We start from the raw sequence: 17146 nt of genomic DNA on the forward strand, positions 1-17146 counted from the left end.
CCTTCCTGCTCCCCACCTTTATTTAACTACATTTGTTTGAGTGTTTTTGTTCTATGACGACATGTCAAGTTGTGGTGACGTTTGTGCTTTACAGGCACTATATCACTCACGACACAATGTGACATTCTATGCTGTGTCATGCATCATATAATTTCATTTCACTTCCCAAACCAAAAATGGGTGAAAGACTAAAGTAAGAGAAATTGTCTTATTACCCAGTCCAAATTACCGGTGTAAGTCGTGATTTCTGTAGACTGTATCATGTGCACTTAGTGACCTGGTTTATACCAGCTCAGCAGGTTTGCTAGTCTTGACATATTACACACAAGTGAGATGAATCTAATGCTGTCTGACGTGCAGCATGCTGGTCTCATGGGAATATGAAATCATCTGATCACACAATAGAACTTGTAGACTTGTCAGTAACAAAAGATCCTGTTTTCCCCTTTCAGAGGGCTTGAAAACAGGCATGTCAGTCAAGTTACTCTAAACATGTGGCATATACTAAACATGACACTTAGTTTACAACCTCTCTGATGGAGGGTAATCTGTTTGAATGATAATAGGACATATAGTTAGCAGTTCATAAATCAACTGGCACATTTAAGTACGATTGAGGCAGATCTGAGACAAGTCACCCCTCTCTTTAACTGGTGATTAATAACAAAAGGCAAGGGTGCAGCACATTCTCACACAAAGAAATAAACCAGTGTGACTTAACTGAAGTAACACATAATGAAAAATGAAGCTTCCATAGCCACTAAAAATGCTGTAACTTTTAAAAGGTAAGTCACATAGGGCATATAAAATGAATTAATGTTACAAATTTTACCAAGTGTTAAATATATCTGCTTAACTACTTAATGTTCGGATTAATATGAGGATTGGTTAGATTAAGAAAAAATTAGACTATGAGCTTGGCAGATATTCTGCAAAGCCATTTCAGCAGCCTGGACTTTCAGGTTTCTATTTACTGAGGATTTTAATTGGGTTAGAGTGAATTTTATGACATTATCCGATGTTGAAGAGAGCAGGTTGTGTCTAAATATCCTGTAGTAGTAATTTTGGGTGTCCAGAGCTGGATACATAAGAATCAAGACAAACGTTTGCCAAATTTCTTCGTGTTCATGTGTGCGTTGCTACTGCCAAAACAGAAGATGCAAAAATTGCAAACACAGCTTGACCGAATTAACTATGGGTATTCAAGACTCCAAGTCCTGCATTGAAATTCATAGTTTAAAGTCTACCAAAAAAGTTAAAAATAGTAGTAACAGAATTTCACTCAGAATCACGTTTTCATCTGAGCATTCTCTTAAGGTTATGGTAGATTGCAAAGACAGTTCATTCTTACTAACAATACATTTCAGTCTTGCTCATCTCAAGAGTTGATGTATGCAGTTATATTTCAGTTCTGTAAATAAATTAACATACACTGTAATCAAGGATTTTTTTTTTCCAGGATACAAATGTACTATACTACATTAAAAAACAAAAACACAAACAAAAACACTCTTCAATTTTAACTGTATTTTAACATTTTAACAATGTACTGTATCTATAGTTGTTTTTTTCCTGGAAAAATGGACTTTTGGATTACACTTTATTAAGAAAATCCATCTATACATTTCAAAAAGAACATTTTAAATTCTACTATTTTCTTGGAGAATCTTTTATAAAGCTGAAACTTAAAAAAAATGGAGAAAACAGTTCAATTAAAGTGAGGGATATTTTTAAAATGCCATCTTGAAGCTGTTTTGTATCAGTATTTTCAGCATTGTTATGTTATTTGTAATACTAAGTGTAAATCTCACCCAGAGAAGGGTATTAGCCACATGTTAATGTACAGTACAACAGTAACTGTAAAACAGAGGTCCTTTGTTTGATCCTCTTGTGTATATAGTAAATCATAAAGCAACAGCATGTGGACATTCTTTCAGTGAATTGATTCCTTTGTACTAAAAATCTCTAGTTTTTTAAGAGTTCCATGTATAAAATGATTTATACATTTCTCCGAGGCTGTACATATCCAAAGACATGACACCAGGGGGAAAAGGCACTTATTATTTTTTCCATGGATGTACCTTTTTTCCTTTTTTTATATGTTTCTCTACAACAAAGCATAACTGTAAAATTTCTACTGAAAATTGCTTCTTGTTACTTCCATATCTTTTGGTGTGATAGAGGGCATTTAAGGAGGAGGAAATCCCCAGAGAAAAGCTGCTTCCATTTGAAGTGTTTTCCCATTTTTTGAAACAATCACTTGGCAAAAGAAACATTAGATTTGTGCCCTAAATATATTTTAGTAATTTAATAGAGCCACACCCGAAATGTTATATCATCTCTAGACTTATCCTTACTTCCCTTACTAGAGTGCTTCTACAGGATTTATTTATAAGATACAATAACATGCTAGGGCCAACCCTGGTCATAAATTATTAAGATGGAAGGAAAACACTTGTCCAGTACTGTTCTTATATTTGGTTTTCAGAGTAGTGTAAAGGTTTTTTTGGTATACATTGTGCATGTGAATGAAGTTCAGGTTGTGTGCTTGTGCATATTGGAGCAAGCAGTCTTACTATGAACCTCTCCTCTATTTAGGCTATTTAGGAGCATCTGAAAGCATCCTGCAACATAAATTTCTGCCACTTTTTAAAGACAGGCTGACTCTCTATGCATAAAATGAAACAGCTGGAATAGACTCCTTTTTTTTAATCCAGACCCTTACATTTAACTTTATTGCTTTTCATTCCAAAATACACGCATCCACATAAATGAAGGGCTTTCTTACGTGTCTTTTTCTCTGGAAATTTTTAAAGAGAGTATATCCAGACTAAGATGTTCACATGAGGTTTGGATATGCATTTGAAAGCTTACTGTAGGATATTCATGTTTGTCCTACAAGTCCATTGCAGTCACTGCCTAAAATTGATATTTTTTCCCTCTCCTAAAAGCCAGTTTGGAAGTAGTGATTTCTGTCTGCACTAACTGATTCACTTTATACTGTTAAATACACAGTATACTCTGCAAACTAATAAAAATCGTCTATTTACAAATCAGTACTGTAGTTTATATGACATAACTGTTGTGCGATGTCGCCACTGGTTTGATTAGTTCAATATTGACTTCAGTTAGACTATACTGAGTTAAGTTACCTGATGATTGGGATTGTGGCCTTCAGTCCAACTCGTCTCAGTTTATGCATAGGAGATCTCTGAATTCAGAAATCTTTCCTAGTTTACAGAAAAAAACAAGAAAATATTTGACCTAGCAAAAATGCCAGTTCATGATCTATAGCGAATGTATTTTTTTTTCCTTCATGTTCGAAAGCAAAAACATCCCTGCAAAACTCTTTGTACATCTACATGGGTCATAAATGAAGTCCAGTAGAGTAACAATGACCTCTAACAAAACTTTGAAATAAATACCTGGAACAAAAAATCCAGGGGAGTCTTCTTACAGACATTTGTAGTGGCTCAAAAGCATAAGTTCTATGTCTGAGTGCTTTAATGAAATATGTCCTATGGCCTCTTTTCTTCGACTCTCACTACTAATGATTTTTTTCTGGAGGAGAATTTGCTGTTTGAAACTTGTTCCAGATGAAGTACGCAGTACAGAGTGAGAAAGTACATTGAAAGTAATGGTGGAGGTCTTCTCCCAGCTTGGAGAAACACACAGCATAATTTCCAGGGTGTATTCTAGTGTTCTCCAGTCAGCAAGAAGTTGGTAGAGATCCCTCAGGAGAAGAACATACTCAAATCATGCAGGCTGTGACTGCCTTTAAACAGAGTTTACTCTAACATGTCCTACGTAAGGCACTTCCAAGATCATTTGGAAATTTCAGCAGCTACAGAACGTATCTTGCTGGTATTTATTTTTTTTTAAAGATAAAAATGCCGTGTGCTGTTTTTAACCTAGTAAACTCTCTGTTTGGATTTTGCTTCCTCAATGATGATCTGTCCAGCTTGCGAGAGTGTATCCACTGTGATGCATATGATACTAACTCCTTATCGTATAAAAGACACTGGATATCTGTCCTCTCTGAGGGGCTTGAGATTTGCAGTGTATTTTCAGTCTAGGGCAACTGTCTGCATTTAATTATCCTCTTCTTCAAGGATCTTCTGTTGCTGCAAAGTTAATGGTAAAGCAACTTACTGAAATATTTTGGAAATGTTTTGTGGTTAATTTTTTTTTTTAAATACTTAAAATACTCTGTATCTAAAGAAAGTTTACGGTTGGACTCGATGATCTTAAAGGTCTTTCCCAACCTATACGATTCTGTGAAAGGAAAAAAGAAAAAAATATAACTTTTATCAGCATAAATTTCCTATAAATCTGAAATTCTCAGTAGCCACAGCTGTCACTTGCATTTTGTACGGCTGTGAAATATTTTTGGACTTGCCATTTTTGTTACCTTCATTACCAGCAAATCATTACCTTAGTTATGGGGGGTTTTGCCCTCAATCCTGTACTTGAAACACACAGGGAGGACTGTTGAGGATTTCTGCAGAAGTAATCCTGGTCCTATGAAAGCAGAGCAACAATAAACTTCCCTGAAGGTCTCTGTACGATTCCTGGGGATCAAAAACCTATTCTGATTGATCTTAACTATGAAAGATTTGTGAGAATCTGATGGATGTGGCAAGTGTCATATCTGTTGGTTTTACAAATCCATATAGAGGTTATAGAGCAGAAAATACTCCACTGAGAAGATTTTTCTAGTGCGCAAATAATATCTCCTTATATTTTGTATTGTTACCCTTGCTGTGTCTCTCTGGATTTCAGAAACATTCCCTTTAGGTATGGACTTGTGCTGACTATGTAGACAGGTTGCACCACAGTGTCATTTCTGCTTTAAGAAGGCTCCACGGGATTTTTTTGATATCTGATCATTAAAATGTTTAATATTTTCTCCTAGAGCTTTTGTGCTGCTGCTAGAGTAGTAAGTGGTACATTCACAGAAAAAATTCCACTTCCTAACTGAAGGCTCCAGCTGTGTTGGTGAGTTGTGGTTACAGTTGATTTTCATCTATCCAAAAAGACTCTCAAACTTACTTAGGCACCTGTATGAACAAATACATTGCCTGATTTGAGCCTGCTTTTATCACACTGAAAAAGCCCTAATAGGGTAGTTTTTAAATGTATACAGATATCAACAGTAGTAGTAGAATTTTAATTTATTTTTATTTTTCCATTATGTCAATGCACTTTATATGAGGGCTTAATATGAACTACAGATTAGCTTGTATTCTTTTTCTTACCTAAACTTGATTTCAACAGGGTCCAGAATTCTCTGCTTAACTTTAAGCATGTGAACAATCCCATCAAAGTAAAACAATCAAATCCCACTTCTTTGAAAAGGTAACAAACAAATAATATTTTTTCTAACATAAACAATTTAATTCGTATTTATTGTTTGAAAGGTATGATGTATAAAAAGTATTTTTACTTATATCTACATATAAATACCCTTCAAAACCCCCAGATAAGTAGAAAAGATAAGAAACAGCCTTCCTACTCAAGTCCCTTTCCAGCTATACCATCAGGTTTTGTTTTCCGAATCATTAATTTTTTTAAAAAATCTATCTATTTCTTTCCCATGGTTAAGAGTGTGGAGAAAAAAAAAAAAGTTTTTGTACATACTCTACAGATTGTGTGTAGGGATGATCAATATTACAAGGAGAACATAAGCAATCAAAGTCCTTAATCAGTGATGCATCTGATGTTATTTAAGCAAGAGGATCAACAGTACATAAAAATCTGTGTAAGTGGAGAACAGGTGTTTTGTAGCTGGGAAGAATCTAATGGAAGGGTAAAGGGTGACAGATTGATAGCTCTTTTTCTGTTCCAGGGGTGGTGGTGCATAGCCATTTTCTGTGAAATACACTGAAGTAATATTTATATTATTCTCTTGGAATAACAAGAAATGAGATAAAATGATCACGTAACACCACAAAGTATGGATAAGGGCACTTGGATATTTTGATCAAACAGCATCTGAGTGAATTTACATCTTTTTATTACCAGGGTGTTATCTTTATCTGAAGGATAAGCGTAAGCAGAACAACACTATTGCATTGTAACACAGAAACAATTCAGACAAAAAAAAAAAAGATTGTATCCCTAAAGCCTTGCACTTTGTGTAGTCATTTCTAACTATCTATCTGAAGTAGGTTTGTATAACTGTATTTCATGCAGCCATGGTACTGCCCTTACACTAGTTATCGGCACACTTTAAACAATAAGGAAACATTGAAGAGAGTCATGACTCTACGTCAAGAGCTGCATTTAGTTAATAGGGTCACAGTTTTGGTTTTACTTTCCAATGAAGGACCATGATTCTTGTGAGAAAACTTTTACACAAATATGTCCACAAACAGTTTGGCCTATGTGAAATTCAAACTGATTTGGGGACAATTAAAATTAGGCCAACTCTGAGTATTTTTTTAAATTGTACATGTTCTTTAATACTGCTAATGGTCATTAGAGAGCTTTAGGCATTTTTTTTAAATGGAAATGTTCTGCTTTATGTATTAAAATTGGACATTATATCTGATCATTTTCTCATTGTGTACTTGTTTATGAGTATCTTGCTGTTCAGGATGGTATTTTGTTTAAACTATTGACAACTGTAAAAATTGAAGGACTGATAAGATGTTGATTTTTGTATTATATGCTGCTAAACATCCATTTAATTTCAATAACAGTACACTGTAAGGCCACTTGTTATATACTATTGAAAACAATTTTTTAAATGTAATTGGCACTACCATACAGATTACTTGAATTAGAGGCTTTAAAAGAGTAACAAAGATGAGAAAAGGAGGAAAATATTCACTTGAAGATTAAGTATAAATAAAGCACTGTTGAAGAGTATTGAAAAGAGTACAGTTCTACATGAGGCAATGGAAAGCTTTTTCACTGAACATACTCTAGTCCAGAATTTCACTTTGATGATTTAGATGGTAACTTGAATTTAAAAAGAAAGAAATGAGAATATTTTTTCTAAGAGATAACACACTTAAAAAGGCAACTTAAAAATCAACTTGGAGCAAAATTTGCTGTAGTGAAGATATTTGCCCCAAGGTACCTAACTTCCAGTTATGTTCTGAAAAGAAAGCTGTAAAATATATCTAAGTTCTGATTGGACAAGTTCATTGGTGATTGTAGTGGTTTTACCCTACAAAGCCATAAATGAGTTAAATTCTTTTTCTTATTTAACAGGCAAATATTGTTAATATTTTAAAATGTTCAAGGCACAACCCTAACCTTTGATTTTAGTGTCACAGTACCCCTTGTCCTCTGATTTTTTGCTTTTATATTCTTTTTTTTTAAATTGTTTTGAGGTGTTGTACGTTGTGTGCAATAAGAACCTGATTGTCTCAAATTCAGTCTTTGTGCACTGACTGAAAAAACCTACATAGCCTTTGGATACAAACACTGTTGTCTCTGAAGAATATCAAGCAGCATTCTGTTGTTTTTTTAATCTGATTATGGGGGATATGATTTCTGTGGGTTACTTTGAAGAGTTAATGGCAGTTCATAAAACGTAATTATGGCTTCTATTGGTATTATTTAATGGGCATTTGTTTGTTCCTATTTCTAGTTGGCATTATTTTTACTTTTAAGTTTGATGGAAAAAAATAAACATTATTTTTGAATATTTATACAGAATTTTAATTTTAAACCTTACTGTAGAGGTGCACATTCAGATATATCTGTATTTGAAGTGAACGTAAAGGGCTTTTACAGTTTTTCTTTCCTTTCTACCAAAAGAGAATTGGTTAATAAAAATCCTATGTTATTCTACGATGAGCCTGTGTTGGTTTTTTTGTTCAAATATCTTACATTTCTTTGACTTTTCTTCATACTTTTTTTGGTGAAATACATGTTGCACTTTAATAAACAAAAATATTTTTATGACTTAATGCTGTTACCAATCTGTCACAATCAAAAGATTTATATTATTTTTTCCCTAGGTTCTTTAATCACTTGATGAGAATTGTAGATTGAAGCTATTTGATACTGTGCTAATAATTAAGTACAAACACCTCTTCAGAACTTTTTACACAATCAAAAGGGTATATACAAAAATTCTACTGTGTTGCAGGAAAAAAAAAGTATTTCCATTCTGCCTTGGTATTTTGCAAATTCCTTATTACACTGTTTCCTGAATATCAAAGTAATTTTGCATCCACAACATTTCTCAGTTCCCTACTCCACTTCCCATTTGTTCTTAGTGTGAAAATAGTAATTTCCATAATTAAAATTAGGCCTAATTTTATTTTTTTCTTCTCTTCAGCTTCTTCTTTTGCTATATTCTTTTGCTTATATTATGTGTATGTTTGTGTATTGTCCATCACAGTGTTTCAAGTAAGGATGTTACAAAACACTCCTCCAATTTGCTTCATTTTCCCTGTAGCATATCTAAATGAGTGTCTTAACCTTCAAAGGCCAAAATCATTAATATTACTTTGATTCAAATATAGAAGAAATAAGCAAATTATCACATTTGTAAGGTTATAAAATATGTCATCACTAACAGTGCTCTATTAATAAAAGGAGTATGAAGACCAAAGTGATTGCCGATCCTGTCATAGCTGATTGATAGTCTAGTGGCCAGCAAAGTTCTACTTCAGCTTATTCCTGCATGTAAATAATTCCTGTGGGCTGCATTCTTAGTCCAGCAGTTTATTTGTTTGGGGGTTTTGTTTTGTTTTGTTTTTTTTTTTCATCACCAGCCGTATACCATTTTCAGTCCCAACTTTGAAAGCCTCAGCTTGGCCTCCAATTCTGCATCTGGAAAGGGCGGTAGCTCATTTCACAGTACTTACATGTCTGCTACTCTATCAGTAATACTGTTAAAAATATATGTCCTACTCTAAGCTGTTTCTTATTGTTACTATACACTGTTCAATAGCTGCTCCATTTCAGTGGTGTACATAGTAATTCTTTTTAGCATTTGGGTGCCTTGCAGGAATATGAAGCTTAATAGGTTATTTTACTTTATATATATATATATATATATATATGTCTTCCAAGGAAAAATAAAACTGAAATACATTATTATTATATCAGTAGAAGAATAATTTTTAATCTACAACAGTGTTATACCAGTCCATATCTATACAGAACACTGATATTTTTCTGTGAATTTAAATTACTGTATTATCACCCTTCTACTCAATGAAGCTAGAGGAATGTCAAATTAGATGCAAGTGCAAGGAAGAGGAAGTTTCTTTGAAATTTGCACCGGTTATACAAAGTGTTTGGGAGCTAAGGAAATTACCCCATGTGACAACACTTCTATGAAGCTTGACTATGTCCAAAACAATGGACAGCTTAGTCTTTGTATGGTGATAGTCTGTAAAGTGCCTGAGAATTTTTTCATGGTTACATGTTATATGTTTCCTTACTTCCCTGTAAATTGTTTTTGTCTTTTATGAAACAACAGGCCAGACATTTATTCCCTATTGATCACATAAATACCTCAAAAGCTACTGGTTCCTCAGAGTGAAACAATATTCAGCAGACAGCAAAGTAATGCCTCAGTTGTTTGGTATGTATTATTATTTATAATGTTTTATGTTGTAATAATTCTAAAAATATTATGAATTCTGTTGCTTTAGAAAACCACATGTAAGGGAATGAGCTAAGTCTTACTTCAAGGTTTCAGACTGAAAAAAATACTAATATAAAATGAAAGGAAATTGATCTCAAAGATTTTTCAAGAGTTGGAAAAGCACTAATAATCATAGTTCCCTGAGTTCACCTCTTTTAATGACAAACATACTTTATCTAGTAATTAAATTTCATTCAGAAAAGTCCTGCATATAGTGACTCAGTGCAAGTTAAATTATTTGCAAGCATAATTACATCTACGTGGAGCACTATTTCAAGCAACCTGATGTTATGCAGAGCACTATTTTAGAGGAATCGCCACACATCTACCTCTACGCTGCTGCATAACACAGATGTACACTACATACAGGTTCTGCTTTAAATTACTTCAGTCATTTTAATAATTCTCTCCTTCCTTCCTTTCTCTCTCTTCTTTCTTTCTTCTTTTTTTTTTTTTGTATTTTCTTTTTTACTTTGTTACAAATTTCTATCTGTAATGTAAGGTATTCTGACCCCTTTAAGACACTGAAAACTTTAAGAACTGAGTTTCACCTGTGCCTAATTTAATTACCAGGTCATGAGATAAGTACCAGGCCTTAAAAGGTGAGGGTGGAAAAGGCAGTTGTTATTATCATCATTGGTACCAGGGGTCTTGGTCAAGTAACACTCAGAAGAAGCCAGAGAAAGTGTATTTTGTGGGGAGACAATACAAAGGGGTGGGAACAGTGTAGTCTGAATTACATGTTATCCTGGTTTTTGAAGACCATAGTAGTTTAAGTTCATTACTTGATTCAAGGGTTCAAATTCAAGACTTGACTGCACAAAGGATGGAAATGTTGTGACTATCAAAATAATGCTACAATAAACCAGCTGAAAGAATGCTTTGTTAAGTCCTTATGGTCCTCCACTTTAGCACTGTGAGATTTTTATTTTTGGGAGATGGTTATGCTGTGGAGTCCAGTATTTTTGCACTCATTAAATAAGATTGGGTTGGTTTTTGGTTGTGTGTTTTTGTTTGTTTTTTTTTTTAATCCCTTAGTTCATTATGCTTATTGACCTGTTATTCATATTGGCCTATCATTACTTGCCTGTCACCTTTCTCCTTCTATTAAACTGATTTTCATTTTGAAACATGACTAATACCTAACAAAGTCAATGGGATACTTCTTCTGTTACTTAGCATAGCTTAGTGGAGAGAACTCTGGCTACAAATTAAGACTGTGTGAATTTGTGTTCCTAATTCTGTTGATAACTAGGTGTGTAATCCTGGGGTAGTTATTTCATCTGTGTTGCTGCTCTCAGTTTTGACCCATCTCTTTTTCAGGCTATAATAGCTTCAGGACAGAAATTCTTGACCCCTAAGAACCAAGTGTGAAAAATGTCCAAATTTGTGTTCTGTTCTAACACCCATGGGTGTGCACACACACACACACACATACAAAATCTAATTTAAAATTTTATAGGTGAACCCTTGTGGACCTGCTGTTACTATAACTTCTTGAAGCCTTTCTGCTTTCTTGCTGTAAAGATACAATTCCTCACAGGTCCATTTGATTCTAAATAGAGTTTTTTAAACAGACTAAACTAGATGAGAAGCAAAAGATTGCGATAGGATCTTGGAGAGGGAGGAAAAGAAACTAAAACTAACACTTATGAGCAAACAGAAAAGCATTGGCTCCAACAGAGAAACCTAATTCTGTGGAATTCCCTATGCCCTCCACTTTGCTTCATTAGAATAAGAGGAGCTAAGGCATCTCAGAGTCTTAGCTGCACCAAGTATTCACTAGAGAAAAATCAGATAAGGTGCATATGAGTAAGTAATTTTCTTTGTTAGTTTCTGTGGTAACACACCACTACATAAAACCAAGAAAGAAGTACATCCACAAAATGCAGTGTTAGTTAAAGACGTGAACACTGTCACTGTTTGCCTGATGCATAAAGGTATCAGAAAACCACAATATATAGTGGGAGCAATCTAACTGTAAAATTAAGAGCTTGAATCTTGGAACAATAACACTGAATTGTATTGCTGTGGCAATGCAATTTGTATGGACTAGGAGATGGCAGTGCTAGTTATTGACCCACACCATTTCCCAAAAAGCTTATAGTCTGTTACAGAAGCAATGGAAGCAAAATAAAAAACTTTTGCTCTGAAAGACCTTTCAACTCATGACTGGTGGAAAAACTGATAGAATGGTAAAGGCGACAAATCATGCAAAGTAACTGGGGTCCTTTTATAAAGGTTTTTACACATCCAAATTAATGCCACTGGGACTTTGGCAGCTCTGACTTCACTACAAGGTTCCTGAGTTGAAAGGCAGACTCTGAGGATAAAATTCCTAACTAGTATCTGGTGTATCTGTTTGAAACAATGTGAAAAACCCTCCCAGGTTATACCTTGAAAAAGAACTTCCCTTTGTAGTTCTCAAAAGGCAGCACTGGCTCAGTGACCAAGTGACTCTTGACACTTTCTTCTAAGGCTGAACTGTCTGCTCAGAGACTCCTTGCCCTTCTTTGCAGCAAAAATACAGATTTTTATATATAGATTTAATTTCCTTAAATTGCTGATACCCTACCTTTATTTCTTAGCAGTTACATAATACTCATCTTGACGCCTCAAGACCTTGGTATTTTGTTTTGGTGCCAGCTTTGTCAAATTGCTTCACTGTTTTGTTGAACCCCAGCTCTCTTTCACCATCCCACTCTCCACTTTGACCATCTGCCTTGTTTGCTTGTAATTCCCTCTGAATAATATTCTTTTTAATGTTATTCATTATGGAAATCTTATCGGGTTGTTGATTAGATGCCTGGGGGAGCCAGGCTTACTGGTTTTGTTCAAATTCCTTGGCAAAATCTAGAAAGGCAGAGCTCTGACTGCCTTCAAAGAAGACTAATATATGGTTTGGCCCATATAGACTGTGGGGGGAGAGGGCCATGCACACTATGAGTGTATATACAGGCATTACTGTGTCACTTTGACTTTCTACCAAGGCTTCCCCCCCTGCCCCCTTGTTTGCTTTTTGGTTGTTTGGGGTTTTTTGTTTGTTTGGGGTTTTTTTCACTTAAGTATTCTCTGGATATATAGTAATGAAAAAAGATCTAATCTATCTTCAGCTGATAGATATGCCACCCTTTCAGTTAGGATTCCATGAGCAAAAATAGGGCACAACAGGCTATAAAGGTGGAGAGGACGTGCACAAGTTGGGAGCCTATAAGTAACTGGGAAATATGTATGGTCTGTTTATCCTACAATTAGAGTAGTGTTAGGAATCTTTGATCTTATTGTATCCTCACTGGCCATGAGGTCTTCTGATAGTAAAGATGTAGACAATTAATGTTTGTTACATTCAGGCTACAATTTAGGGACTTAAAGCTCAAAATAAATATTAGCACCCATGAAATGTGTAACTATTCTGCACAAATCTTCTTTAAAGCTTTCAGTTCTCATTTCAGACCAAAGTTCATTGTGGTATAAGAAATTCCTATGAAAGTTGATTTTTTTTTCCCCAGTTATTTATGGTTTAAGACATGTCAAAGATCTCACAATCAGAATAGCATTCTTCCAGCTTCTGATATCTGAGTTTCCTAGGATATAATGGACTCCCCTTTGGGTGCTCATGCTAATATGTTGAGGCTTGATATAGAAAGGCTTATACATTTCTCACAAAAGTCAAGCTTGCATTTTTCTCTAACTCTAGTAAAGTAACTCAAGTAGAAACTTATAGCATAGTTATATCTGGCTTTGCTTCAAATACTAGCTGAAGCAGTGAATTGTAATATGAATTGAAGTGTTGTATTGTAATATGAATTATAATACCGTATGACATGAATCTTAATATAAAACCATAGGACAAATTCTGTTTTTAAAATAAAAATAATCAATGCTAGCAACAAAATCTAATTTCTCTACTACTCTCAAGCTTGGAGTTGTTATGATCTAGGAGCTTTGTCTGGGAGCTTGTGCACACTAGGCACTTTCACAGTACCAGTATTTTGAGAATGGGGAGGAATGGGTAAAACTAGGAAAGAAAGGACTGACTACAATATTAATGCTTCTTGCTTTTATTTGAGAAGTCAGATTGGAGAGGAATTTGGAATGGCAGTGTACTTAAAAAAATGAAAAAATATAGTAATACCAGCTTGTTTTTTTGGATAGTATTTCTTCCTTTCTTCATACCTGCTCTGACAATTGTTTTTTGCAGCAAAATATTTTGAGGCACTAAACTAGATTGAAGTACCAAAATATCTTTTGTCCAAAAGTTCTCATCCCTATTCTGAAAAAAACAGAACCCACATTCAGCAGACTCCAACAGACTGGAAGGACCATTTAGGGATGCGTACCTGCCCACAAAAACTGAGCTTTTGGAACAAGACAATGTTAAGGGTTTTCCACATCAATATCAGAACATGGACATTTGAGGCCTGTATTAATAGACATTCTAAAATAATCAGTTTTTCTTTTTTCTCAGGCTAGGTGAATATGTAGAAATAATAATCCTTCCCTGAAAAACTGAACAGTGCAAATAAACCTTAAGTGAAACAGTTTGGGCATAAGTCTATTGCCTGGGCAGATATGTAGTGCCATTTCAGATGGCCTAAAGTACCAAGTGTCTGACTGGTACTAACAGCTCTGTCCCTGGATGTATACAAGATAAAAAGGTGAAAAAATAAAAATCAAGACTCGTGCTCCTCCAGAGCAACAGCTAGAAGCTGGACACGGTATACTAGGGCATGTAAACTAACAGTGGACAGCTTTGTTTGAGCAACTGATTATTATACTCTATTTCAAAAGTGTTTATAAATTAATTAGAAAGGAATTTATAAATTACTATAAATGAATTTCCTTATCCTACCCCTTCAAATGTAATTAACCTAATTCTATTAGAACGTGGAAATTTGAGGCTGATGTTAATAGGCATTTGTGTATATTCAGTAAAGAAAAATCCCAGACACCTGCTGAGATTTTTTTTTTCCTTTGGAAATGCTTGGGAGTATTTCCTAGTGACTGTTATTGCTGTTCTGATAGGAGGAACAGAAGAAACTCTGGGAGGAGGAAAGGGTTGTTACACCGGCACACATGCCCACGGATCACTTCTTTGGCATCCTTCTTTGTGAAACTGCCTTCCTTGACCTGTTAAAAAGTTTTAGCCAAAGTCTACTACCAGCACGGACTCTTACTAAGAAATTGGAAAGAAAAATGTATTGGAAGGCCTAGCCAGCTGATAGATAAATAATTGGGGAATCGTCTCTCCTGTCAGCGACCTTTGCTGTGAAGGATACTTCAAAAGAACTTCCTCTGTGGTCTGTGTGTGTGTGTGTGACAGACATTAAAGACTTAAGAAAATGCAGATGTTTGCAGTGTGGATCAGAAGTAGCTAGAAAGCTAGTGACTTCAGGACACTGATGTGTGAGAGAAAAAAGCACCTGAACAATAAATATCCTTTTCTCCCCAAATTCTGCATTCTCACATTTAGGTGTGGTCATATAAGTTGGTAGAGTTGGTAAGGTAAATGTTGAAAGGAAGCTGTTAGCTGTGGCAGTTCTCGGTGAGGTGCAGCAAGCACTCGGCTTGTCTAAGTTATGCTGGTAGCAATGGCACACAGTGGTCTGGTTTGGTCCCCCGCTTTTTTACATGCTGCTGTTTGCTGGCAACAGCTAACTTATTTTTGTTGGCTTGTTAATGAATTAATGTATTCCAGACATCAGGGTTATAATCTACAGGAAAATATGCATGCCATGGTAGCAACAGCTAGCTGCCATCACGGTTCAGATAATCCAATGATAAATAGGAAACCAAAAAATCTGAAGAACTTTTGTTCCCCTCCCCCTGCCCCCCCCAGCAGCTGGCAGCTTCTGGACAGCTTGTACTAAAATGGCTTTCCTGTGCTGGCTTGGGGAGGGGTAGGTTCAAATAACCAGTAAATGTCTTTCACTTGGGGAGGAGTTATGTATCTTAGTACTCATCAGAGAAATGTCTCCCTCTGTGTTAACTGCTTCCAATATTTCATTGTCTTGCTTCCTTGCATTCTGCAGTTATCATCCTAAACTTAAAAGTAACTTGTACTCCTCATACAAAATCCTTTGAGGGACTGTTTGTCTAGCCTGTTCTCTAGAAATTACTCTGCTGAAGACCCTTGTCATGTATCTCACTTCTGCTGCTTCTGAGGTAACCCTGCTAGGGCCAGACCTGGTTGCTTTCTACAGCAGCTAGCTTATAAAATCAGTGAAGAACTTGGACAGTGGAGGCTGACAGACATGAGACCCAAGAGTTGCCTTTTTGCCATGGATTTCTTCTCTCTTCCCCATTTCATGCAGGGACATCCCCTCTCTGTCTTGAATTTCCAGATTCTCCAAGCTTAAATTCCTTCATCCCTTACAAGGGTAGGCCTGGAAAATCAGGCACAGAGGCAACAGGTGTTCTCAAAAATAGTTTTGTGATTTTGTTTTTTTTTTTAAGATCTTGGGTGCCACATGTTCTGTAGCAAGTACCAGAAAGAACATTCAAATTGCTGCACACTTACAGCAACAGATGCAAACCAAATCATATTGTCTTAGACATCCATACTTCAGAGCTGAACTGTTTATGGGGACATAATCAGCCAACCCTTAATGCTAGACTGCCCCAATGAGGAATCTTAGTTCTTAAGAAATCAAAAATGCAGTGTTTTAGAGCAGGCTACTTCAGGACAAACCTATGATTTACTTAGCTCATACTTCAACCATGCATTGATGTGGTTCTAAAGCCTTTCAAGAAGTTGCCTCCATACAAATGGGAGGACTGTGCTGTAAACTAGACACAAAACCATCCCAGGTTTAATAATTGCCCTCCTCTCTTTCTTTAGGGGTCTTTTTTTTAATAGGTGTCATTTCAGTCTAGATTAACCAATTGCTGTAGAAGCATTACTGAATAAATAGGTAGTAAACCCACAGGAACACATATGGAACGTGTGCTCTGACCTTGGTACTATGGTATCAGGTAATTTCAAATGCTGCCTTCTGAAATAGCTGCAGCTTGTTCCACAGCAGCCTGGGCATGTGGCCACTGGGTCACATCGTATTATTCAGACCTGCCATATGGGTATTTAATTTATCCAGGTAGTTTTAGCCTTCTGTCTTCTGACATAACAAAAGAACATTGCAGACTTTGTGCAGTTCCCAAACCCCACTTCTACATGTAGCATAACTTCACAGACGCCAGGCTTTTAGCCCATAAAAGACTAAACTCACTTTATGCTGTATCACTGAAACTGTGATATGTTTCCCAGTGTAAAACCTTCTGGTGGTAAATATATCACTGTGTGGGCTTTACATATGTATAATTAAAATATAACACACGGGGAAAATGAGAGCTACAGTCGCTTCCTATTTGGAAGGCTGTCATGAAGGATGCTGATTCCTTATTTTACTTTCTGTGGTCATTACAGCCAACTGAGAAAGTGAATTACTTAAGGTATTTATAAAGCAGCAAAATATTCATAGAAATTGCTTAAGCTACTTTAAATATTTATAGAAATAATGACAATTTCCA

Source organism: Ciconia boyciana, chromosome 5, assembly GCF_034638445.1.
Source record: "Ciconia boyciana chromosome 5, ASM3463844v1, whole genome shotgun sequence".
In the NCBI taxonomy this organism is placed as follows: Eukaryota; Metazoa; Chordata; class Aves; order Ciconiiformes; family Ciconiidae; genus Ciconia; species Ciconia boyciana.